The sequence below is a fragment of the Haliotis rufescens genome, unplaced genomic scaffold (assembly GCF_023055435.1).
Source record: "Haliotis rufescens isolate VD_foot unplaced genomic scaffold, xgHalRufe1.0.p SCAF_54, whole genome shotgun sequence".
In the NCBI taxonomy this organism is placed as follows: domain Eukaryota; kingdom Metazoa; phylum Mollusca; class Gastropoda; order Lepetellida; family Haliotidae; genus Haliotis; species Haliotis rufescens.
This window is the reverse complement of record NW_025964268.1, coordinates 2,404,265-2,416,123: the sequence shown is the minus strand read 5'-3', so window position 1 is coordinate 2,416,123 and position 11,859 is coordinate 2,404,265.

Here is an 11,859-nt window from a genome sequence, read left to right as displayed (position 1 = left end):
ACACTTCCTAAGGTTTTCACTGATCAAATATACAAGTATGGAGAACATAAATAAAACTGCAGATTTTTTTTACCAGAAGAGAAAATCTAAGTATGAGCATGTCCGTGACCCAAGGTGAATATTTCACCACATGTTTGATCTTTTATCGACGGGTCATGTTCAAATATTAGATCTACGCTTCCTCAAACTATCTAAATCACTATTAACTTCTTTCAGTGGCATTTAGAAGTTGGTGTGATGAAGTAAGAAAAATTTTCTATTGAAGGAACAACTTCTTTACTACAATTTGTGCGACGTTTCGGTGTAGATCCTAACACCTTTATCAAGCAAGTGATAAAGGTGTTAGGATCTACACCGAAACGTCGCACTTATTGTAATAAAGAAGTTGTTCATCAATAGAAAGTGTCTTACTAAATCACTTTTATTACACATTTTAGCCCGACTTTGAGTGTTAGACTAAATCACGACCATGCAAGAGAAGAAGTGAAGCCTAAGCCCATTCATATGGACGCATCTTACTTCAGGTTTTCATTAGTTCTTAAAATAAACGTATCTCACGTAAGTAAATTAAAGGACCCTCATCACACATCCTTTGTCTTAGCGGGACCGCCTCCGTGGTCTAGTGGTAGAGCGTCTGCCCGGAGAGCGGAAGGTCGAGGTTCGATCCCCGGCCGCGTCATACTAAAAGACGTTAAAAGAAAGTACTTGTTGTTACCCTGTCTGGTGCTGAGCATTAAGGTGAGTGAGTGAGTGTGTACGCCGCTTTTAGCAATATTCCAGCAATATCACGGCGGGGGATACCAGAAATGGGCTTCACACATTGTACCCATTTAGGGAATCGAACCCGGGTCTCGGCGTGACGCTTTAATCAGTAGGCTACCCGACCGTCCCTGGGCATTAAGGGGCTAAAACAAGTCAGTATACTGAGTCTGAGTGGGGTATTCATGTTAAACTGCGGCATGGTATCTCAGTGGGCTCACACTATAAAATCCGCATTAGTCCGGACTAGTACAAGCAGCCACACACACACACACACACACACACACACACACGCACGCACGCACGCACGCACGCACGCACGCACGCACGCACACGCACACGTACACGCACACGCACACGCACCTCATACCACACACGTGTCATGTAAACATTAAAGTGCAAGAATCTTGAACGCAGAGTTAAAACCCAATTTCACCTCCCCGCCAGTTTGTATAAACGGACAACGATGGGGTTGTAATGACCAACTGACCGAAGCTAGTTACTTGTTTAATGCCGAATGTCTTCTTATGGCGACCAATGTATTGGTTTAACTGTGTCCATTTTCAGTAACATTCAGAGAGTGGTTGTTCCACGTGATATATAGATTATGTTCCGTGAAATAAAACATTTTGTTGTTGTGATTAGGGTGCATTATGGCTGGAGCCTAGTTGTTAACGCCTTCGCTCGTCATCCTGAAGGCCAGAGTTCTATTCCCCACATGGGTACTATGCGTGAAGCCCATTTCTGGTCTCCCTCACCGTGAAAATTCTTATTATAAGGCTAACGTCTTATTCAGGTGCAGATTCTTCAAGCACACTTCAAGCCAATACATAGAAGCTCTGATCGTCTCATGTTATACTCTGAAAATAGTTAACAAAACTATCGTTGTTAAAAGACGATGTATGTTCAGAGATCTTCTTGGGGTCTTTGGCGGGGTAGCCTAGCATTCGCTCAGCGTCTAAGAACCAGGATCGATTCCCCACATTGGAGCAATGTGTGAAGCTCATTCCTGGTGTCCCCCGCCGGAATATTGCTAAAAGCGGCGCAAAACCATACTCACTCACTCACTCACTCACTCAAAGATCTTCTTATGTTTGTGCCTCTCCACACATTCGGTTGTGACGTTTTCATAACTTAATGTCATACATATGGTACCTGGGTCTCTGTTTCTTTTGAAAATCTCTTTGAGCATGTCAGCATTCTCACAATCACGTTTAAGGGACACACAACTAAGCGTTGCGTTATTTTGTCTGTCACTATATTACGGATAGCGTGTCCCAATAGCAATGTACGATGACGCGTGTTTCAATGATTGACAGTAGGATTGATTTCAATTTCCTTGTAAACGTTTATATCAAATAATGAATCAATAATGCATTCTTTTACCCACTCCCGTCTTCCTGACAAATGTCAATCAAAGTACTTCCGTGTGAAGAAAAATCATTATGATCAGCTTATTATCTGATATGTTGAGATTAAATACCTTTGTTATATTTGCAATGGCTCTAATGTGTTTTAATAATCAATTAGATAGATGTTACAAATCAATCGGTTTTGCAGGCAATGATGATTCTTTCCCGCCCTGAAGGCGGGGAAGTGTAGTGGTTACTTAATATTGTAGCATGTATTTCGCAAGTTCGGTTTACAGAACTTTAGAAAACGTAGTTACAGAAGCGAAGCGAATCATGCCCATGAAATGTTAATGCTATTTTTTCCAGCATTCAGAGATTTTGCAAAATCACCTTCATGTAGCTATTTGCTGTATCTGAATGTTTCAGATAATTTACTGCCGTTATTAAACCCTTAATGTAATAATCCTATGTCGTTTTTTCCTCAAGGACACGTTTGCCTATTTCCACGGTCTGTGCAACAGAACAACTTTATTCCGGAAATCGTCATTAACAGCATAACATATTCCCCAGGAATCAAATTAAATATTTTATGTTTTGCATATTGTTAATGAATGATGAACATCTGAGATCACAAGTAATATGGCTCAATGCCACATAGTACCAAACTTTTGATTGTTGTTTGGGCGCTCATGTTCGCTGAAACTATTTGGATTTGTGTTTTCATATGTCAATTAAACCCAGTCCCTCGTGGTTATGTGTTGCAATTAGTTGTACGAACTGAAGTTGTATACAACTCGGCATGCACACGGCGTCGAGTTGCATGTAACTCTGATCTCGCGAGATCTCTGACCAAAACATATACATGTGACATGTATTGCAGCATTGAAACTTACTGGGTGAAAAGATATTTAAGCGATAACCAAATTACGAGGGCTGGCCGAAAAGTTCTAAGCCTAAGTGGGATATCTCAATCGGATTGAAACACACTTTTGCCACCAACAAGTGCAATCATTTAATGAATCATGGACATAACAACTGCAACTGTGTTATAATTGTCTTTGTACCAGACCATCTTGTGAACCTACCCATTGAAATCACCACAAATGGGCAAAACTGGCTATAGGGCAGTCATCAAGTACCTGCAACTGAAAGGGCTAACTCCAACACAGATACATGCGGACATGGTCTTCACTTTTTCCACTGTAAAGAGGTGGGTTGCGGAATTCAAGCGTGGCAGAAAGAGCCTTGACGATGACCCGTGTCAAGGAAGGCTTTCAACAGCAACCATTCCGGAAAACATTACCCGGGTGCATGACATGGTGATGGCTGATCGACGATTGACCACTCGACATATTGCCAGTGTTGTGGGCATCTCTCATGAGAGGGTTGAGCACATTATCACCAACGAGTTGGGAAAAGTTTCTGCAAGATGGGTGCCAAAGCTCTTGACAGCGGATCAGAAACGCGTCAGATTCCTGACGTCCCGTGACAATTTATGCCGTTTTGAAGCAGATCCCGATTATTTTTTGGCCCGATTTGTAACCATGGATGAGACCTAGATTCATCACTTTCAACCAGAAACCAAAATTCAGTCTCAACAATGGAAGCACCCGGAATCTGTTGGAAAGGTGATGGCTTCAGTCTTTTGGGTATTCTGCTGATTGACTATCTTGAAAAAGGCCAGACTATCAATGGAAGATATTGTGCTGACCTACTGAGACAGTTGCGTGAAGCTATCAAAGCTAAGCGACGGGGAATGCTCACTAAAGGAGTCCTGTTCCACCAAGACAATGCTCCTGTTCACAAATCGGTGGTTGCCATGTCAGCAATCCATGTTTGTGGCTTCGAACTCATTGACCATCCCCCTTATTCACCCGATTTGGCCCCGTCAGACTTCCACCGGTTTCCCAAAATGAAAAAGGATCTAGCCGGTCGCCATTTTCCTAGTAATGATGACGTCATTTCCGCTGTGAATAACTGTTTTAGGGTGGCTGAAGAAAATTTCTTCTTGACCGGCATCCAGGCCTTGCAGCATCGCTGGCAAAAGTGTGTAAACCTGGAAGGGGACTATGTGGAGACATAAATGAAAACCATCGACTTGGTACGGGTCTTTCACAGTTAGGCTCAGATCTTTTCAGCCAGCCCTCGTAGAACCCAAGATTGAAACTGTAAACTCCTTCATGAAGTGAATACTTGCTGTGTACTTCCCGCACCTCAAAGAAAATACCAGTATATGTACAACCATATGATGACGTAAGACATCACGACCGGTAACCTATTTTCACAATATTGCCTGTTCACTTTTAGCAGTGCGCGGGATGGGTTTTTTTGTGCCCTTTTGACTTATTTTGGCATATGTAGCCCTTATTATCATCTGCATTTACAATATTACAACTAAATGTCTCATTTTGCCAAGTGTAAAAACAATGTGATTATTATAATTTCAGTATGTGCATCTATCATTATTGTTGGAAGTTTTTTATGCTTTTACCACATATTTATTATTGTGCAGGAAAGTGCTACCATGTTATACGATTGACCCTATTCAAATGGAGCAACTGTATTGAGAAAGACTGGTAATAAATAATATGTTTTTGCATACTTTTTTGTGCATGGTAGATATAATTATGCAGATTCGTGCCTTCACTTCTGCCATGCACAACCTCAATATAGTATATTCAAGATACATTTTCTCCTCTTTATTTTGCCATGCATTTAATTTTATTCCTTACCTCAGTAACATCCTAATTATGCATTTCTGATGTATCACATATGGCGGGGATTTTGAACCTCTATACCAGCGTTCACTTTAATCTCCTGTAACTGTGTCAGAATATCCTCGCAACTTACCACGAGCACCGAGCTTCTTGTCTCTGTAACCCTAATGCTAACTGAAGCTGTTGAGTAAATGGGAATTTGGTGGTCATAATGGCGGCCGGGTATCATTCGTATCCAACTCGTGTCATTCCGGGACAAGCCGAATCAGGGGGGCGTGGTGACGAATGTCGTAAGATGGTTGCGCAAAAGAGAAGAAAACTCTCATCTGTGATATGTTTGAGATGTGTGACTCACTCACATTGATTAAGGTTAAAGACGCCCCCCACCCCCCACCCACCTCAAAAACAAACCCAAAAAATGTAAAAAATTATGTGATACCAAGTATACAATATGTTCACTTCAACAAGACAGGGGAAAAGGAAGCGGCCAGGTGTTGACCCTCCTGTTGCCTGGTTCAAGACGCCGGGCTACACGCCAGTGCACAGACTACAGCTATATCTTATAAGCATTACTGATACCAGTAACTGGGAGACTCCGCATTATACCGAGATTTATGTTCGAAAAAGGATTGACTCAAATTCATTTCTTTCCGATTTCAAGTTTTTACGATAAGAACATGCTTATAGGTGTTACCAGGTCTGAAACACTTGCAGGTCAGTCGGTGCAGCAGATATAGTCAGTCTAGTCGAGTGTTGTCAGCCCTCCTGCAGTGATTCAACAACCTTTATGGCTGAAATATTGCCGATGTGACGTAAAATTCTAACTCACTCACTCCAATAAACCCAAAGAAAACCAGACTGAGTTTCAACTTTGAAACAAGACAGCAAACAACAATATTTCTTGACATGACTCGAAAACATGCAAATTGTGAGAAAAATAACGTCTATGTTTTATTTGTAAAGATGGGTTTTTTTTATTCTGTTCGTTGCTTTAATTATGTAGATCCGGTGGATCATCACTGCTACTGCCCAAAACGTCGGTCATCACTGCCGGAGTCTCTACTGACCAATACGTCGGTCATCACTGCCGACGTCGCTCCTGACCAAAACGACGGTCATCACTGCCGGAGTTGCTCCTGGCAAAACGTCGGTCATCACTGCCGAAGTCGCTCCTGACCAATACGTCGGTCATCACTGCCGGAGTCGCTACTGACCAATACGTCGGTCATCACTGCCGGAGTCTCTACTGACCAATACGTCGGTCATCACTGCCGACGTCGCTCCTGACCAAAACGACGGTCATCACTGCCGGAGTTGCTCCTGGCAAAACGTCGGTCATCACTGCCGTAGTCGCCACTGAAGATGACGCCGGGCCGAGTTGAATGGGGGTAACAAGGTACACTGCAACCCAGGAAGTATTTGTCCTAAGATATCAAGCTGAGATTATAGAGAGCCACACTGCGAGAGTAAGTGGCCACATCGTATCGTCGTGGGAGGGGAACACGCTACACTCGCTAAGTACTTAAGCCAACACGAGGCAGAGTCGGAGATGACCCTACTTCAGAACGCTGGGACTTGACGGGGGGAGAGGATTACCCCTCGGACTGTGGTCAGCCGAGACAGGGAAGAAATGTGGAAAGCCAGACGTTTGTAGGAGGAGGGTTTATCTTGTTTACAATGGATCTCAAACGTGTTTTATTTTGTAATTAGCCAGGGGAATGGGTGCTTGTTAGTTTACTGTTCCTGGGCAACGCGTTTCTCCTTGATAGGCTGTGTCGGGGAAAACAATTGGTACATGTTTTCAAAGTGAGTATGGTTTAACGCCGCTATCAACATTCCAGCAATATTACGGTAAGGGACACCAGAATGGACTTTACATATTGTGGGGAATAAGTGAACGTCTTAAGCACAAGGTTAACCTACCATCCAACGTTACCAGAAAACAAATTGTATCTGGCGGCACTGAGGGTTGATAAGCATATGAAACGGGTGGCCCAGTCGTCGCCGGAATTTGCTGTGCAGAGTTGTATCCCTTTGGTGTTATGGAAACCTAGGATCGTTAGTTCAACCTGTATATGTTTTTTTACCAGCATTTCCCAACATTAAAAGAGGTAAACGTGAGAGACCTGCATCACTTTGGGCTTTCCTCCCACACCAAGCTGACAGGCCGTGATGTATTAGGGGTGGCTGAAACGTTCTGAGTCTAACTGTGATGGACTCGGTGACTGCATTGACTGCGTTGGTTGTCAACAAGTTTCAACATAATACCCCCCCTCCCCCCCGAAGGCCCACTTTTCTGCAAACGCTGCTTGTGTGTCTGGTTCCCACTGGTGTAGAGAGTTCCTCCTGATGCCCTCCATAAGAGAAATGACGTCATCGCCATTCGCATGACACTGATCAGACAGTTCATTTTTCAAGATTTCGGAAGAGGTGGATATCTGACGGGGCAAAAGCTGGTAGGAGGATATCCAGTGAATCTAAAGCCACAGTCATGCACTGAAGCCATGGCAACAACAGACTTGTGCACAGGTACAATGTCGTGGAACATCACACATAACTTTCAGATCTCTACACAGTGCGTTTGGGTCACGGTCATATGTTCTAATTCACCTTTGCCTCGATCGTACTGCGCATTTTCATTTACATCAAGATGAGACAGGACTCTGGGGGTTGCCGTCGGGAAATAAATAAACTTCATTCACCGGAAACTTAGTGCACCAAAGATATCTGATTTCGATCACAGCATAGGACTGATGTTAATGACTTCATGACCTTATATTCTGATTTACATACCAATAACGTCCTTATGCTTATATATGTTCTGTTTACATTTTATCTCTTTAATAACTAAGGGAAAATAACAATACGATCATATAACAAGAGCGACAGCAAAATCAATATATTCAAGTCAGTATTAAAACAGAATAAATGTCAACTAATCAAAGGTAACTGATGATCAACAGTGTACACACCTGGTAACTGCGCATGTGTGTTTGTGTGCACGGTGTGTGTATACACACACATCGCAGAATTCCTTGGAGGTAAAGAAATTGTAAAGCCATTTCCTTGGGCGACTTCTTTAGAGGACCCTTTACCCTGCAGATATTCTCCTAAGTACAAAACGGTCAAACACACACACGCACTCGCACACGCACATGCATATCAACATTCCACGCCTCTTATAAGGGAATAGCAACACACGTTTATTGCCAATTCCTCAAACTACCGTCCAGTATATGTATAACAAACCTCCTCAGTCCAGAGTCCCCGTCTTCCGGACCGCGTCTGTAGCGAAATCTGTCACATCAAGATCGAAACAAACATTTGTTTGCACAGAGTTTAGGAACACGAATAAGCTGATGTGGAAACATAGGTGCAACCCCGTTACTCTGGAAACCCTATTTTCCGGACATCTGCTGACGTATGCTTGCAAACAAAGGGAAATCAATTTTTTTCCTTGAGGAGCGGTGGGTTAGTGTAGTGGTTAACGCTTTCTCACATCGCGCAGAAGACCCGGGTTCGATTTCCTACATGGGTACAATATGTGAGGACCATTTCCGGTGTCCTCCTTCGTGATTTTGCTGAATATTGCTACACATTGCGTTAACAACCCCCCCTTCACCCACAACCCTTTATCCGTACATTTGAACGTCGTCGTCCTGTTTAATGAGGTTTCGGTATATTACTAATTCAGTCATCATCACGCCCTTCCGGCAAATATAGCAGGCGAAAACACATCAGATGGCCATTTTGACTATTAAGTCTAAAATTATGCATCGGATCATTATTTGTCGCCCTATGGCGTTTATAGGACACCAGGTGGATCTAACTTGTTTGAAGAAGCCTCAATCTGTCTTGGATCAGTGTCGTTATACGAACGCCCTCAAGCGTGATTCATCCCATCTTGAGACAATAAAGTTATTCAGCTTTCCAAAGGCAAGTTCGCATGTCGGTCACAAGGTCGTTATTTGCCTGAAAGTCACACAACGGAAGGCTCACATAAAACAATGACACAATTGAATAAAAAGGGTTCACCTTTAAAATGGACGTTTTTACGAACATGTGTTTGTTTTACCGTCACGAATCTGACATTGGTGGCTACCCGCTTGTTACACGCCACCTTCACGCTGGAGTTCATGTCAAGGTCAATATGTCCGTCGGGGTCTCTCAGGAACATATCTTAAATATCTCAGTTCACGTTTACTCGAAACAAAGTCAATTCCACACATATACATGGCGGTTAACCAGAATTTGTTATGTAGATCAGCAGATTTGATTTGCAAACATATGTTATGAATCGTACATTTTACACGCATTCTTAATACCTTTCAACGACCTCATTGCTTCATGCTTTAGAACATATTGGCAGCGTGTGTGGATATCTACCCCTCTCTCTCTCTCTCTCTCTCTCTCTCTCTCTCTCTATCTCTCTCTCTCTCTCTCTCTCTCTCCTCTAATAGTAGCAGCAGCAATTGTATTAGTAGTGGTAGTAGCAGTAGTAGAAATAGTAGCAGAAGTAGTATAGTAGTAGAAATAGTAACAGTAACTGTAGCAGTAGCATTAGTAACAGCAGAAGCAACAACAGAACACCATGTTTATATATTGTCGTGTTGATATTAAAGACGATGTCGATTTTTTAATTTCCCTACTCAAGGCTAATTCCTGAAGTTCAAACACGAAGGCTGTTTACTCTTGATTGCGTTACGATAACACCTTCACAGTAATGCATTGTATAAACACACCTTCCGCCCAACACGGCAATTCCATCATATAGTTAACATTTCTGAGATTAAAGTCCGTTTACGGGTCACCTCATAGATGTGATCAACTCAACTGGCGATATTTTATTAGTTATATCAATATTGTTCCATTTACTTTCTCAATTTAATCTTTTAGCGTCATCGAACAGCTAAATATTTAGGCGTTTGTTCAACGATTCAGTGTAAGCGCCCTGCGGCATAGTGAAATTGACTTACTGACTCTTGTTAATTTCAATCAACAAAAACGTGGATATCATTATTGACAAGTTGGGTCAAGGCCTCGAAATCTGACCTTGTTCAGGGTCGCATAGTCGAGTTGACATGTAGCGTCTAACAAATGTTGACTGTTTTTATATTGGGGATAAAATAATATTTAATATAAGAAGGCTGCGACATCAAAGCGAATGTACAAGTAATTGTGAAAGTAGAATGAGACTGTATCAGTTAACATGGTTGCGTCGTATCGTCGTAATTGTCGTGGTGGTCGAATGAGACTGTATCAGTTTACATGGTTGCGTCGTATCGTCGTAATTGTCGTGGTGGTCGTAGCTGAAATAGTTGTGACAGAGGTCTAATAGCAGTAATTATTATGATAGTAATAGTATTAGATGATGAGGATGTAGAAATAGATGTAACAGTATCAGTAGCTGTCACAGCAGTAGTAGCAGTAGTAGCAGTAGGAGGAGGAGGAATAGAAGCAGCAGTAGTTGTAGTAGTAGTAGATTGGGGTAGAAGATGTAGTAATAGTAGAAGCAGCAGAAATAATAGAAGCCATAGGAGTAGCAATAGTAGTAGTATTACTAGTAGAAGTAGAAATAGTAATAGTAGATGTAGTAGTAGTAGCAGTAGTAGTAGCAGCAGGAGAAGTAGTGGTTCGTGGCGATGCTAGTGGAGGGTTGTAGTCATAATAACATGTACAGTTTAGCACGTGACGTGTCCAGTTTGATAACAATGGCAAGCTACAGTGGTAGGATAATAATGTCACTTATACAGTGGTATGCTATTTTATTTGCATGTAAAGTGGTATGATAAGAAGACGTGTATGGAGGTATGACTACTTAATGCCACGTACAGTGGTGTGGTATGTGTACACTGGCAAGGTACACTGGCGGCCTCTGTACAGAGGTAGGACTAAAGACGAAACAATTGCTGAGTTATGTGAATATTTAATTTCAAAAATAAATTGACTGACTTTATACACACACAAAACGTAATTGCCAACATTTACCTTGACATCGACATTTGAACATATACATCATTGTACAGTGTTTAACATTCAGAAATACTCAAACACTGAATGAATGGCATTGGAGTCCATACTAACAGTGATCTGTCTCCAGAACAAACCTAGCTCAGGTCACATAGAAAACATCCTGTTTCTCGTCACTGTTTTAAATCTGATTTTGTAGGTTGGTCGAAGTGTAGTCTTTTTTCTTTTCGTTTTCCTAAAAATTCCCTATTTACAAAACACGATCGGCATTTCCTCAGGGGGCCCGGGTTATATCAAAAAGTGTACCTATGGCATGGACAATGAGTCTAAAAATGCGAAAGTGAAACAATAACCTCATCTAGCTTGCTAATTGTTTTGTGAAGGTTAATGTCGGGCCGATATGTAGGTCGATCAGCGAGTAATGAGTGAAAAAGACATATATGTATCGTCTCATGGTCTGATAGTCTAATCCTACAAGTGTACAAGTAAGGATGAGTAACTCAATCTAACGTGCTCGTTCCGTTTTTGAGCCGATGTGAAATGCAATAAACCTGAGCTCGTACCTTCTCAGGCCAGTTTGTATGAATGAACTACACATGAGCATCATTTACTGTAGCGAAGGTGATGGGTGCACGTACAGGAACGGAAAAACGGCTTACAGGTTGCGAGAGGGAGCGCACTGTTCACCCCTACCTACGAAGGACGGGCTTTGGGCACGTTTTAAGTAACTGTGACACAGCTTCAAAATGTCAGAGTGTAGTAGCGCCCCCTTGTGGACACATTCAAGCCAAAAATGTCATTGTAAAAGTTTGAAAATACCGGACTCCGGCAGGAAATATGTGAAGATTGCGGAACAGCACGTAACATTTTCCCGCTCGTCAAATGTCACCAACAACCCATTCATAAACGTTCCTCTGGAGTGGGTAGGGTATTTGACCGACCGCTCCTTTTTTTAGCTGAAAGACAAATATACTCCGAACCTGTACATCGGTTGGCAACATTCAAAATTCGTTTCAATAACAAAGCGATAAAGTCCTTTGTATGTTTCCACTGACCGGACG